Genomic DNA, 16,786 nt, shown 5'->3' with positions numbered 1-16,786 from the left:
CCAACCCTTATATTCAACATGACAGACAATACTTGCAAACTGCGAATACCCACATTGAATATTTTTGTGCCTGGTGATAGTTCCTGACTCATTATAATGCTATGCAGACGAACGAGTTTCACTTCACTCGTCTATTCAGTTCCCGCCTTTTTATATGCAAATGTGCTGATATACTAGTATAGGACATTTCGCCACAAAATCATATTTCATATTTGGGACAACGTGACAGGGCTGTGCGGCCATATCCTTATCATAATTTAATGCATACAAACACTTGAGTATCTTAACTAAGATTCCCCAAAGTCGCATTTATTAGGTGAATAAATCACGGACATGAGGTCCGCGGCACACTTACCGGATACGGTTTAACACTTTTTGGTGTTCAGGATTTGAACTCGGGTTTACCGGTGATGCAACAACTGCTACGCTACCAGCGACCGGTAAGCATTTATTTATCTTACTTCGTGAGCATAACTTTGCTGACAATATGCTGCTCGTCGAATTTCAATCGACCCCGAAATTGTGCTCACCACCCATCCATGCACAAACTGGTATTTCCCACATACATGTAATATACATATACTACGTGTAAAATTTATATAGCAACATTTGAAATGGAGGTCCATATATATTTATATATCAACATGACCTTTTAATGAAAGGGACCTAGGAAAATATCATCGAGACAACAATTATTCATAATATGAAATCGAAATAAAAATAAACAGACGGTCATGATTATTATAGTATAGTTTTTTTTCTTCTATTTTTAGGATTCTGTATTTCTGTACATTATATTAATCATCGTTGTAAATTGATATCTATTACTTTCTATTATTTTAATAAATTTTAGTATGATCAGGAAAAAACATCGACATTCTCTTAGCTGTAAATCACATTGTCGTATTAGTGGGTGTTAAGTAAATAAAACGCGTATACAGCGTAAGATCGTTGACCGTGTCATGAATAACACGGAGAACGTCATAGGACAAACCTGGCTGACGTCATCACATGCACGAGTATGTAGAATTCATAAAGTGTGTGCTAAATATATGCATGTCTTGACTTGTCAACAACACGTTAATATAAAATTCAATTAAACTGCACTGGATTGTATTCAGCTATTCAAAAGCATGTCAACACGGCTGTGTGTTGAAAACAAACTGGTTTATCAATTGAGTATCCGTATCACCTTCCCAAATGAATTAATTTTGATATTTGACGAAAGGATTACTTCAAATATAGCGGCAACATGTTGCAAATGTCACTCTTTAATATTGTTAATACATATATTAATTTTAATTCGACATGTTCATGTCAAGTCCCAAAATAGATATGATAACAATAACACCAACTTTCTCTCTGTCGATTAAGACGTATTATCATTGATATGGATATATAGGTCAAATCGAGGTTTAAAATACCATTACTGTAGCCAATTTAGCTACACCCGCACGGCTAAAAACATTTTTGATTGATGTTTACCTTGTGTTACCCTGATATCGATATGTGAAAATGCAAGGTGAGTATTTGAGGAAGGGACTTTTCCCGGTGTGGAGGGTGTTGAAATTTGTTGAAGAACTCGGAGGGTATGAGAGGGTGTTTCTATACCGCCCTCAACGTTATTTAAAGGCAATTTCGATATGATACAAAGGAAAGACGCGATAAAGTTTGTGCATTACCACATACTAAATGTAATCTGGTGACAAATGCCTTAGAACATAGAATAGTGTGGGTCGACAATCAAATTAAAATGTTCAAAAAGCCAATGCAAGAATGCGCCTGAAATGTTCATATCACGAGAGTGACTAATGTCTTATGATACATGTAATTATAATACTGTAAACAGGCTGGTTTGGAACACTATGTGAGAAAGTCGCGAGGACTTGTATTCTGTATGCATGGGTTGGAATAATTATTTATTAGTAGGTCTAACATATGTCATAACTTCATCACATCTTTGTGATCGGGACATGACAAGGGAGGATACGTTTTTAGATAGTATAATGCATATGGTATGTTATATTTTATGTTATATACGGAGAGAGAGAGAGAGAGTCCGGGTGGAAAGACGAAATACATATCGGCACTGTCTGCATGGCAAGTCGGGTGAAAAGACGAAATATGTATGGGTACTTCCTGGGAAGTCGGAGCGAAAAGACGAAATATATATGAGTACTTTATGGGAAGTCGGAGCGAAAAGACGAAATATATATGAGTGCTCCCTGGGAAGTCGGAGCGAAAAAACTAAATATATATGGGTACTCCCTGGGAAGTCGGAGCGAAAAGACGAAATATATATGGGTACTTCCTGGGAAGTCGGAGCGAAAAGACGAGCTACATGTGGGATATAGTAGTGCCAGATAATTGTATGGTGTTAGGTGGAGAGGGCGTGTAATCTGAAAACCTTGTATCTTCGTCGCAAACAGGCTTACTCACGAAAAATATAGGAGCCATATGGGGACATGAAATTAACTATTTATTTGATTTTATGGTTATTGATTAAAGCATAGCCCTAGGGTCTGGATTGGAAACCGATATATTTTCCAACTTCATATTGGGAAATTACTAAGTGATTGAAACATTATCTCGCTGATTATGTTGTGTTTGCTGTAATCTTTTTTGACGTCCTCATTTTGCAGACATCATCACAAAAGAGACCTTAATAAGTTTTCGCTTTTCCACTTTTATATCATAAAACTGACAAGATGAAAATTAAAATTGAAACTGAAAGACAGACTATATAACCGATGACCCACAGAATAATTAGTAATATGCCATATCTCTAATGCATATATTCCCATATTGCATGTATAGTTTAATCAGACAGCACATTTAAGGATACGCGGGTGTGACACGACTTGTGTGTCACCCGCGTTTGACAGGACAATTGCTGTCATTTGTCTATGCCAGAACGTGTTAACTTTTCCATGCCATATTACTTTTATTTTTATTTTTAACACCTAGAGTTAATATTCCAATGTATTGTGTCATGCCTAGACCATATTCACACTTTCAGGCACGCCACGCCGAGTGACGCCACGAATGCCTCGCCTTTGGCAAGTTAAAAAAGGTTTAACCAATCATATTTACTTAATCTGAGCGACATAATGGCTACACGAAGTCACGTGATTCTGCTTATAAACACAACTGTATACAGTACACAGATAATAACATGCAGCGACACTAGATTCGTAGTATGCACTTTACATTACTCCGTGGGTTTGCCTCCTTTTGCCAACGCCTAAAGACAAACATTGTATATCTGATGTCCTCACAAGAATAAAGATTCACAGTTTATTCCACCGCATCACTGTTACATTACCGCATCACCGTTACATTACTGCATCACCGTCACATTACCGCATCACCGTTACATTACTACATCACCGTCACATTACCACATCACCGTTACATTACCGCATCACCGTTACATTACCGCATCACCGTTCATTCCACCGCATCACCGCATCACAGTTAACCTTTTTTCACCCACAATCCCAATTACACAATTATTCACTATTACATTTATTAACACTGGACTAGAACTTAAGCCTTTCCTATATATTTTAATTCTATACTGGTTACCAGTGGACACATTCGATTAGTGGTTTAAGTTGACCACTATTTCAGAAAAAAGAACAATAATTAATAAAAAAGACGGTAGTTGTAAATAACTATTATGAATCATGCGGTGTCTGTGTATAAACTACAGTAACTGTACTGTAGACGTGAATACTTTGCCAAAATACTAGTACACTGCTTTGGAATGAGGTGGTGCATGCCTTTGTAAATTTTCCCAGAGGTTAAGAAATAATCTTACGGCCCGACGTCGTTGATGGGTGTGTCCGGCAGTCAATAGTAACACATCTAACTTCTTCAGTCTGTAATACTAGTGCATTCGCTTCATATGAATTCTTGCCATAACGGGCGTACATTATAAAAGTCATAAAATTAAAATAACGGAAAGAATCAATACTGCAAACACGATTGCCTGGTATTGTTGTATTACTTTCATTTCACAAAAGATAACTTGCTTCGACATTAGCTTCCATTCAAACATGACAATTGTTATTCAAACAAAATGTGTATAACCCCCCTCCCGTTTCCAGTGACTAAACACAGAATCAAACAATTCTGGGAAGTACGTTCCAGGCTCTCTCCAAAGTCTCTTACCGTACAAGTTACAACAAGTGATCGCGAAGTGTTGTAGGCAGGAAGTGCTAGTAATTCATAATGTCTGTGCTGACACTTCGTACGTCTTTTTGTTTTACGAATTTATGTCTATTTGCTGTATCTTTAAACTGATATATATATATATATATATATATAATGTGTCGCTAAACTTAGTTTTAATATTTATCAAACAGAGAAAACACTTCAACTACTACCATGCATCTGTTACAACTACGATTTACTTGCATATGTATGAACGCCGCCCTCTGTGGTGACATTCATTATGTACAACATATACGAAATATGGGTACATTCTGACCTTATTTTATTACAAATCATGCGATTTTTGGGCAATCTCTTGGAAGTCGTAAGGATGATGTTATAATTAACAAATGAGATGTAGTACGAGTATGGTACACTAATGAAATAATTGGAGTCATTTTGAGGTCACTCACATCCATTTAGCAATAGAACAACATTCTATTCTGTAATTCGTAGTAGATAACCTGTGATCAATAATACAGTACATTGAGCATTATTAGCAGGACTCACCAACATTCCCATAATGCATTGCAATACAAATTCATCCAAGAAATGTTTACATATACGAGATTTATCAAAACAATCCAGTAGGTCTTTTTGAAGTTGAAAATAGCATTTTTAACAATAATGAAATTAACACATCTGTATATACCAACTCAAGGCACTTTGGTAAGTAGAAAACTTTGTGACACAATTAACTACATTTACAACACTGCATATGATCTAGACTGTCAACAGTTCTCAGACCTAATTTGATTGCTAGTCCAAAGAAATACCTTGTTCTCGCTGGAAATTTAATTTGACGCATTTCATCAGACTTAAAAGTGACAAGAAATGTCTACAGACTATAACTGTTTGTTCCTGTGTGGTATTTTCTGACCAATGTGGGTCATTATCTAAATAATGCCCTCCCAGTACAAACTCCAGGTAGAACATGATTGGTCAATACAAACTCCAAGTAGAACATGATTGGCCAGTACAAACTCCAGATAGAACATGATTGGCCAGTACTAACTCCAGATAGAACATGATTGACCAGTACTAACTCCAGGTAGAACATGATTGGCCAGTACTAACTCCAGGTAGAACATGATTGGCCAGTACTAACTCCAGGTAGAACATGATTGGCCAGTACAAACTCCAGGTAGAGTTGACATATATAGCAGATAAGACAGATAATACAGTGTGTCATGCATTTGTACTTAAATACCATAATATCTATTTATTGAAAACAAATTCTTTATTTCAAAATAAAATTGAACTCTTGAGATAAATGTATAACATAATAAATATAAATCTGTATACAATTTTTAAACAAAACAAACAAAAAAACAGATTAAAAATACATGATTGCAGTACATAATCTAGTAGGTAGTTTGTAAGATACTACAAAAGTTTAGGTGTATTTAAGTAAGAATATTAAAGCTCTTTTCTGCATTGGTAACTAACAGAATACCATGGTATTTTAACTCTAGCAATAGTATCAATCGTAGCAGCCTTTTCATGTTGGGTTATTTATATGTATCATTCAATGATAAAAACCTGTCTATACTGAAAACCATATAGGAAAACCAGAAACAACACTTCCAGTACATTTTTTTCATATGACTTCACTTCTTCCAACCAAATATGTTTCTCATTTTCATTGATGTTTAGTTCAGACAGACTTCATGGTTATTACATAATACACCTTTTTTCGTCAAACAAAAACAAGTAAGAAATACTAACTATAGATGGTTCAGAATCAATAAAGAAAAGTTTATTTATGTATTTGTATTTTCATTTTAGCACCTGAGGAAGCTTTAACTCATGGAATCAAACATCAGATGTATCAGATATAAGCTACCAGTATAAAACCCATAGATGCAAACTATAACAGGAAATGTAGACAATTAGAAGATCGATATATCAGATATAATGAACACTGTATATGATAAAGAGATCAATATGTCGGATATAATGAACACTGTACATGATAAAGAGATCAATACATGTATATCAGATATAATGAACACTGTATATGATAAAGAGATCAATATATCAGATATAATGAACACTGTACATGATAAAGATATCAATATGTCAGATATAATGAACACTGTATATGATAAAGAGATCAATATATCTGATATAATGAAAACTGTACATGATAAAGATATCAATATGTCAGATATAATGAACACTGTATATGATAAAGAGATCAATATATCAGATATAATGAACACTGTACATGATAAAGAGATCAATATGTCAGATATAATGAACACTGTACATGATAAAGAGATCAATATATCAGATATAATGAACACTGTACATGATAAAGAGATCAATATGTCAGATATAATGAACACTGTATATGATAAAGAGATCAATATGTCAGATATAATGAACACTGTACATGATAAAGAGATCAATATGCCAGATATAATGAACACTGTACATGATAAAGAGATCAATATGTCAGATATAATGAACACTGTATATGATAAAGAGATCAATATATCAGATATAATGAACACTGTACATGATAAAGAGATCAATATGTCAGATATAATGAACACTGTATATGATAAAGAGATCAATATATCAGATATAATGAACACTGTACATAATAAAGAGATCAATATATCAGATATAATGAATACTGTATATGATAAAGAGATCAATATATCAGATATAATGAACACTGTACATGATAAAGAGATCAATATGTCGGATATAATGAACACTGTATATGATAAAGAGATCAATATATCAGATATAATGAATACTGTATATGATAAAAAGATCAATATGTTAGATATAATGAACACTGTACATGATAAAGAGATCAATATGTCAGATATAATGAACACTGTATATGATAAAGAGATCAATATGTTAGATATAATGAACACTGTACATGATAAAGAGATCAATATGTCAGATATAATGAACACTGTATATGATAAAGAGATCAATATATCAGATATAATGAACACTGTACATGATAAAGAGATCAATATGTCAGATATAATGAACACTGTATATGATAAAGAGATCAATATATCAGATATAATGAACACTGTACATAATAAAGAGATCAATATATCAGATATAATGAATACTGTATATGATAAAAAGATCAATATGTCAGATATAATGAACACTGTACATGATAAAGAGATCAACATGCCAGATATAATGAACACTGTACATGATAAAGAGATCAATATGTCAGATATAATGAACACTGTATATGATAAAGAGATCATTATATCAGATATAATGAACACTGTATATGATAAAGAGATCAATATATCAGATATAATGAACACTGTACATGATAAAGAGATCAATATGTCGGATATAATGAACACTGTATATGATAAAGAGATCAATATATCAGATATAATGAATACTGTATATGATAAAAAGATCAATATGTTAGATATAATGAACACTGTACATGATAAAGAGATCAATATGTCAGATATAATGAACACTGTATATGATAAAGAGATCAATATGTTAGATATAATGAACACTGTACATGATAAAGAGATCAACATGCCAGATATAATGAACACTGTACATGATAAAGAGATCAATATGTCAGATATAATGAACACTGTATATGATAAAGAGATCATTATATCAGATATAATGAACACTGTATATGATAAAGAGATTAATATATCAGATATAATGAACACTGTACATGATAAAGAGATCAATATGTCGGATATAATGAACACTGTATATGATAAAGAGATCAATATATCAGATATAATGAACACTGTACATGATAAAGAGATCAATATGTCAGATATAATAAACACTGTACATGATAAAGAGATCAATATATCAGATATAATGAACACTGTACATGATAAAGAGATCAATATATCAGATATAATGAACACTGTATATGATAAAGAGATCAATATATCAGATATAATGAACACTGTATATGATAAAGAGATCAATATATCAGATATAATGAACACTGTACATGATAAAGAGATCAATATATCAGATATAATGAACACTGTACACGATAAAGAGATCAATATGTTGGATATAATGAACACTATATGATAAAGAGATCAATATGTTGGATATAATGAACACTGTACATGATAAAGAGATCAATATGTCAGATATAATGAACACTGTATATGATAAAGAGATCAATATGTCAGATATAATGAACACTGTACATGATAAAGAGATCAATATGTCAGATATAATGAACACTGTATATGATAAAGAGATCAATATATCAGATATAATGAACACTGTACATGATAAAGAGATCAATATATCAGATATAATGAACACTGTACATGATAAAGAGATCAATATGTCGGATATAATGAACACTGTATATGATAAAGAGATCAATATGTCAGATATAATGAACACTGTACATGATAAAGAGATCAATATGTCAGATATAATATACACTGTACATGATGAAGTCATAATGTAAACAACCTGAACCTATAGAATCAGTAGGTCAATATATCGATATAAAGTTCCCTGGACATAAATGCCATAAATGTAAACAAACTGAACATATAGAAACAGTTGGACAATATATCGATATAAAGTTCCCTGTACATGATAAACAGGTCAATAAATCAGATATACTGTATGTTTTACATGATAAAGTCATAACTGTAATCAAATTGAATCTACAGAATCAGTAGGTCAGTATTTCAAATATAATGTACACTATACATGCTATAAATCCATAAATGTAAACAAACTTATAGAATCTGTAGGTCAATATATTAGTTACCTTGCACCATGTACTTGAGAAATCTATAAATGTTAATTACTAACAGTTATCAAACATTCCGTAACTTACACTTATTAGCACCAGTGTACATGATAAATACCCATGAATGTAAAAAAACAAACAGTAGCTATAGTTCATTTTGAATTGACATGTCAATATATCTGATAAAATGCATACAAAATAAAAACTTAAATACAATGTTGATATATCTTGTATATAATGCACCCTATAAACTCAAAACTTAAATAAACATTAATATAAAATATTAAAATAAAAGGTCAATATATCAGATATATAGCATAAGTGTATATACCCATAACATAAATGAACAGAACACTAATCTATCTAATCAGCAGGTTAATATACCATGCATAAAGCACCACACTACACCAATTACCAAGCATGTGTTATTTGAAATAGACTCCAGACTGTCACCACAAACCTTTAAGTTAAAACAAATGTTAGTAAAATTGTAATACTATCAAGGTAAAAATAAATATTATTATTCTAGATATGTAAGCAGAAATAGTTTTTAGCAAAAAAAAATAAATTCTAACCTAATATTACAAAAATAATTTGTAATCTAATATTAGAAATTTCTCTATCAATTCAGTAGTTAAAATAATTTGGTTTTAAAAAAACAACATGAAAACACATTTAAAAAGTTTGAAAATTTAACAGAGAAAGTTGTTGGCCCATTGTCATGGGCTTGTTGACAGTGTGTTTTCATATTGAATGTAACTCAATGTAATACAATTAAAACAAATTCAATTGTTTATGTGGCAAGGGGAACAGCATTTAGTGATCAAAAGGGAAACATGTGTATTTACATTTAAATGGTTCAAACTCATTTCAGCGGATCTCTGAAATCTGGAAATCATATTTAAAATCACAGGTTAAATAAACAAATTCAAGGAATTAAAATTTAAAAAAAACCATGTAAAACATGACCAGAAAACCTAAGCATGAAAACTTGCTTAAACTTGAATGTACCCTATTAAATATTCAAGACATACCAGTTTTATATTCAGTGGAAAAATACAAACATGCTGATATACACATTATAGTGATGTAATGTAATTTGCATTTGATCTGGTGATTTGCAGGGTTTTAATGATTACCAGGAATTACTTGTACTGTTAATCTTCACTGGAAGCATAATTGTGTCTGACGGGTATGGAAGAAACAAACTCATCTTCATCACTGGCTGTGAGGTCTACTACTGGAACATCATGATCCAGTGATACAGATGCTTCATATCTCGTGGTAGAATCAGGCTCAACTTGGTTACAGTGATAATCCCCTTGGAGATCATGAATAGACCAACTATAATTGTTGCCCATTTGTTTCTGATTCCTGAGCAGATGAATATTTGCATCACTTTCATCACACATGACACATGAACAATGTCCTTCTATCATGTTCTCAGAATTCAGATGCTGAAACTTCTCTTCTGGCATCTCTTCATCCCCAGTTGCTGGGATAACAATTTCTGACAATTGTATAGTTGTATCACAATAGAAAGTGTGATTCTCATCATAAAGATCTGCATCTCCTTGAACATCTTCTCTAAAAGACTCTGAAGTGAGAATATCTCTACCGAAAAGTTGTTCATCTGACCCATTTGATGACATGGCTTTGGCACTGTTCTTAATTATAGAGCTGTTTGTAGCTTGGGCTATGTCAACAATAGGGGCTGTAAAAACATGCTGTTGCTTCACACATGTTCTTTGACAGACAGGATTATCATCACTCGCATCACATTGTAACTCGTCATGTCTTTGTGGAGATATCCTAGCTATCTTAGCTGAGCTACTAGTTTCCTTGTCAAACAGCTTATGTTTAAACTGTCTAGGTGTTATTCTGGCCACTTGTTTACTCGATTTGCTTGCAGACAAACTGTTATTATACCTCTTCTCCTTACTTTCTTTACTTTGAGTGGATAATCTCAGCTGTGACATCTTTCCATTATTCTGGCCACTGCCATTGCCAAATTGCATTTCAACTTCATCTGTAGCTTCTGTCAACATCAACATCCCATGGTGTGTATTCCTTACTGTTTTAGCAAGTTTAGTAGGAGTAAGACAGGACAAGGATCTTTTTCGCTTTGCTCCAACTATTTTTCTTTTTGCAGAATCCTTGTTTTGAGAATGAGTTCTCAATTTTTGCTTTGAAATCTTTTGAGTGCCTTTCTTTTTCAATACAGCTTTTTGATTACTTGGCATATTCTTGATGACTCTTTGTCTCTTGCGTGATTGAAATTCACCTCTTGAAGTCTTGGCTGGTGAGGAATCTGGTGACCATCTGGCCTTTAACTTCAACTTCAGGTGGTCAGATGTACGAGATACAACTGAAAACTTCTTGATCAACTGTTTTTTAGTTTTTATTGGTAGTGTGACATGTGATATGGACACTACAGCAGGCTGTTCACTAAATCGGTGAATAGAGGTACTGTGTGTTAATGTTTCCACACGTTTTGCATGGCTCTCATCACAACTGTATGGATCACTCTTTTTTTGTTGATCTGCAGAATTGCTTTGGCTATCATTAATTTTACCACTGGTGCAGTTGTTCACATTCACTTCTGTCAACAATGGTATCTTCCTTGGCCTTCCCCGCTTTCTCTTTGGTATGTCTATACTATTACAATGTTTTGTATTTTTTTGAGAAACATTTTTGATCTTCTTTGATAACATGACTGGAGCACTGTCTTTCGATACAGGTTCTAGGGAATATAGTTTATTCAGATTTTTTCTAGGTCTGCCTCTTTTCCTCTTCACTATTACTGGTGGACTATCCTGTCCATCAGTAGCCTCATTTCTCAAGGCATCTCTTTGCTCATTAAATAGCTTCTTGAGTAGAGGTGAGTATGACAAATTTCGTTTTTCTTGTGATTTCTTCTTCTCTCCATCTGCAAATGGCTCATTCAACTGTTTTGCAGCTGAAACAGACACCTGCCTTAGGAAGAACCTCTCTGTCTGTAGAAACCTTTCCCACTCCATTTTCTCCTGATTTGTTGCAGTTAGGTTTCTAAATCTCAACTGTGGAGTTGTGCACTGAAATCTCCTCCCAGCATGATGATCATGCTTTAAAAAAGCCTTCTTGGAAAAGAACTCTTCACACTTTGAACACTTGATGCATTGGGTAGACTCACCTTTATACAAGTGAGGGAATAGTGTTCCACATGTAAGACATCCATTCGAAGAACTATAGCTCACTTTCAAAGGTGTGCTATATTCTAAATTAACTTGACATTTAGGTGTAGTAAGTAAAGGTGTTGTCGATGTACTGTTGAAATTGCGATGTTTACTTATAGAGTTATCAGGAGTTACAAAGGAAGAATTATTTGAAATATTATTATGATGTTCAGGTTGGACTTCCTTTCTTGCTCTTAAAACGCGAGATACCTTCGGTGGTGTGGAGAGTTGTGAACTCACTTGAATGTTAGGATTCTTGGCACATTGTGTTCTGTTGTTCTGAGTTGGAGTATCTCTGTGGTGATGTGTGTCTATATGTCTTTCTTCTGGGCTACAATTTTGATCATTGTCAACTACACAGCCTGAAAAAAAATTCAACTGAACATCACAGCCATCCATTTTTTCCAACTGTATATGGGAAGGCATATTCTCAGCAATGTTTCCAATGGAGGGATATTTTGGTATTGTGCTTCCTTCTATTTCACTAGGAATGTCATTTAGATTGATTTTTTTGGTAGGACCTACTTGATCCCCTTCTGAGTATGTACTCTTAACATTACAGTTGATATGTACAACTTGCATGTCTAATGCATGACATCCCATAGTGTGTCTATTCTTCAATAACTGGTGCATTGTGTCACCAGTATGACTTTCTTCTTTCATAGAAACATTAGGATATTTTTTGTTCATTCTTTGGAATGCAGGCTTCTTTCCTTGACATCCAATTAATTCAACTTCTTCATCTTTGTCATCCAGCACGAGACATGTATCAATTTCCCTTTCTATGCTTTCTACTACACATTTATCTTTAATGCCTTTGTTTTCCAAAAATCTGCTCTGTTCAACTACTATGTGTTTGTTTTTCACCTCAGTGCACACTTCAACTGCTGCATCTTGTGTGCCTGCCACACAAATTTCATCAACTGCTCCATCTTGGCATCCCGTCACATTATCTTCTACAACTGCCTCATAATAACCTCCTACCACACAACTCTTTTCAACTGCTACATCATCACATCCTGCTCCATAACACTCTTCAACGTCAGCATTATAAACTCTTGTCATATGACTCTTTCCAACAACTCCATCTCGCTGTCTGGCTACATGACTCTTTTCCACTTCTTCATCATGACATACTGTTACACGACTTTCTACAATTGCTCCATCTTGTATTCCTGTTACATGACTCTTTTCAACTGCTTCACCTTGGAGTTTCTTTACATGACCCTCTTCCATTTCTTTCTGTCGTCTTACCACAATACTCTCTTCAACTGCTTCATCTTGGAGTCTCTCTACATGACCCTCTTCTAATTCATTATGTTGTCTTACCACAAGACACTCTTCAACTGCTTCACCTTGGAGTCTCTCTTCATGACCCTCTTTCATTTTGTTATGTCGTCTTACCACAAGGCTCTCTTCAACTGCTTCACCTTGGAGTCTCTCTATATGACCCTCTTCCATTTCTTTCTGTCGTCTTACCATAAGACTCTCCTCAACTGCTTCACCTTGGAGTCTCTCTTCATGACCCTCTTCCATTTCTTTCTGTCGTCTTACCATAAGACTCTCCTCAACTGCTTCACCTTGGAGTCTCTCTACATGACCCTCTTTCATTTTGTTACGTCGTCTTACCACAAGGCTCTCTTCAACTGCTTCACCTTGGAGTCTCTCTATATGACCCTCTTCCATTTCTTTCTGTCGTCTTACCATAAGACTCTCCTCAACTGCTTCACCTTGGAGTCTCTCTATATGACCCTCTTCCATTTCTTTCTGTCGTCTTACCATAAGACTCTCCTCAACTGCTTCACCTTGGAGTCTCTCTACATGACCCTCTTTCATTTTGTTATGTCGTCTTACCACAAGGCTCTCTTCAACTGCTTCACCTTGGAGTCTCTCTATATGACCCTCTTCCATTTCTTTCTGTCGTCTTACCATAAGACTCTCTTCAACTGCCTCACCTTGGAGTCTCTCTACATGACCCTCTTCCATTTCTTTCTGTCGTCTTACCACAAGACTCTCTTCAACTGCTTCACCTTGGAGTCTCTCTACATGCCGATCTTCCATTTCGTTATGTCGTCTTACCACAAGACTCTCTTCAACTGCTTCACCTTGGAGTCTCTCTACATGATCATTCATTTTTTCATGCCGTCTAACATCATCCTCTTTGACTGCTTCATCTTGTATTCCTGTCATATAACTTGCTTCAACTACTTCATGTTGGGGTGCTGTCATATGACCTTCTTCAAGAGATTCATCTTGTAAACCTATTACATAATTCTCAACAGTGTCATCTTTGTGTACCATCAAATGACACTCTTCAACCTTCCCATCATGAAGTGCTATTATATGACTATGTGAAACAGTGATATTTACCCCATCATCAAGAGTACAACTTTTGCTCCCAGTAGATTGGATGTCTGCCACAGAGGAATCATTTAAATCTTTCTCTGGAATGATTCCTGTCACTTCAGAATCATCTTCACTATCATGGTCTTCGACTTTCTCTTCAAGATAACACTCCTCAGTGTCATTATGTTGAATGTCCCTCTTTTCTCGGATGTCAACCACATAACACACTTTACCTATAGCGTCTTCAGTGATTGCCACATCATTTTCCACAACGGAATTATTGTCCATCACATGATAATCATCTGCCTTGTTATCTTTGTCAATGGCATAGCAGCCTAAAACCTTTTCCTTCTGTAAGACCTGACAGGTTACAACAGGTTCTGATTGGTCACCAAGTATCACAGGTGTTCTGTTTTCATTCTTTTCACCTTGGCATATATCTTTTACAACATTTCTCTGCTTCCAAGTTAAGCTCCTTTCTGACTCATTTAAGTGCACTTCGTCACTGGAACATGATGAATTTGTCAACAAATCATAACATGCATCATCGTCATAACCATTAATCATATAAAACTCTTCCTCAGAGTTCAAGTCAGAGTTTGCACGAGTTAAATGACCAGAAAAAGAATTTGTTCCAATCCATGATTCACTGGCATCATCTAATGTAGGCAGTGTCAAAGTCAAACATATATCAGCTGTCTCAGCTGATGCAATGTTTGAGTTATGTTCAATGGTTACTTTCTCCTCCATCTCATCATCTGTCAAGCTCTTGTTAGATATTCCAGGTGTATTTTTTTCCTCAGAGCAATCTTCACCTGCTCTTTCTTCAACACACTCTATGTCACGAACTTTCACATTAAGCTTCTTCATATTCATGGTCTTGTTAACATCTTGACTTTCATTCATCAGTTCTTGGACTTTAATTTCCTTGTCTCTTTCCAACATATCATAATTTGTTTTCACCTCAACATTATCAAGGTCAATGTCTTCAGTCTCTTTGTATTCCTGCACCCCATTATCAGGAATATCAGAACACTCATCCTCTTTACTCATTGCGCTGTCCTCATTTTCATCAATGATGTTTACATGATCATCTTCACTTGTAGCTGTTAATAAGAATTGGAAGTCATCATTATCATCTGCCAAATACAATTCCTCGTCAGAATCTAAGCCAGATTCAGCATGCCCCTTTTTATATATCATCTGTCTGTCTGGGCCAGTAGACGCAAAATACAGAGTACCTGTAGCAGACTTGTCTGTTTCTGTTATTCCTTCAAGACATAAATGTTCCGTTTCACTAAGACTTCGTTCATTAAATTCCCCTATTAGTTCTTCTGTGGCTTGGCCTGATTCATACCTTCTATCTTCATACTGTTCTTCAGAATTGCATCCCTGTATATTTTCTCCCAAACTGGCATATTGATCCTCTTCAAATGAGCGTGGATTTTCTTTATCTGACCCCATATCTTGAGCATGATACCAATTTTGGCTCTCTGTACTTATATTAGACATCTCCTCATCTCTAAATTTGTTCCAAATACAATGCTCTTCCTCATTCTGATCATCAATTTCATCATCATACTGATGTCTCCAAACACAGTTACTCTCATCTTCATCGATAATTTGCTCAATTTTATGAGAATTGTTCATGTTGGAAGGAGCTGGACTTAGTTCAGGCGGAGAAAGACAGACAGAATTACTATTCTCATCTATTAGATTAGTACTAACTGTTCCTGTTGATGAAAGTTCAGGCATATCACTATCCAGTGATAAATTTAGTTTGCTTTTGAAACCAATGGGTCTCCTGTTTTCATCACCAGAATAAGTTTTGCCATTTGACCTGTTATCCTGAAAGTGTATGGATGAGTCCTCATCTTCTGATGATGAGTCAGTTGATGAGCTCAAGTAGAGATCAGCACAAAGGTCTACAAGGCCAGCATTCTCATCCGAATAGGTTACTGTTGGCATGGACAACAATGGAGGATTTACAGTACACATACTTGAGAGGTCTTCTTCATTGTCAATAGAACTAGCTGTAATGGTTGATTCACTATCATCATCATATCTCCTCCATACACAATCATTATCACTCTCTGAGCTAGGTGAATCATTTATAGGAACAATGGATAGTTTGTTTTTCTTAGTAGGTCTACGACTGGTGCACCTGTTGGCACCTGTTTTTGGTCCATTCCTTACATCTGCTTCAGCATGCCTGGCCAAGTAAGTCTTTTCATTTCTA

This window comes from Saccoglossus kowalevskii, chromosome 10, assembly GCF_978046115.1.
Source record: "Saccoglossus kowalevskii chromosome 10, keSacKowa6.1, whole genome shotgun sequence".
Taxonomy (NCBI): domain Eukaryota; kingdom Metazoa; phylum Hemichordata; class Enteropneusta; family Harrimaniidae; genus Saccoglossus; species Saccoglossus kowalevskii.
The sequence above is the reverse complement of the archived record's forward strand: the minus strand, read 5'-3'. Positions refer to the sequence as shown.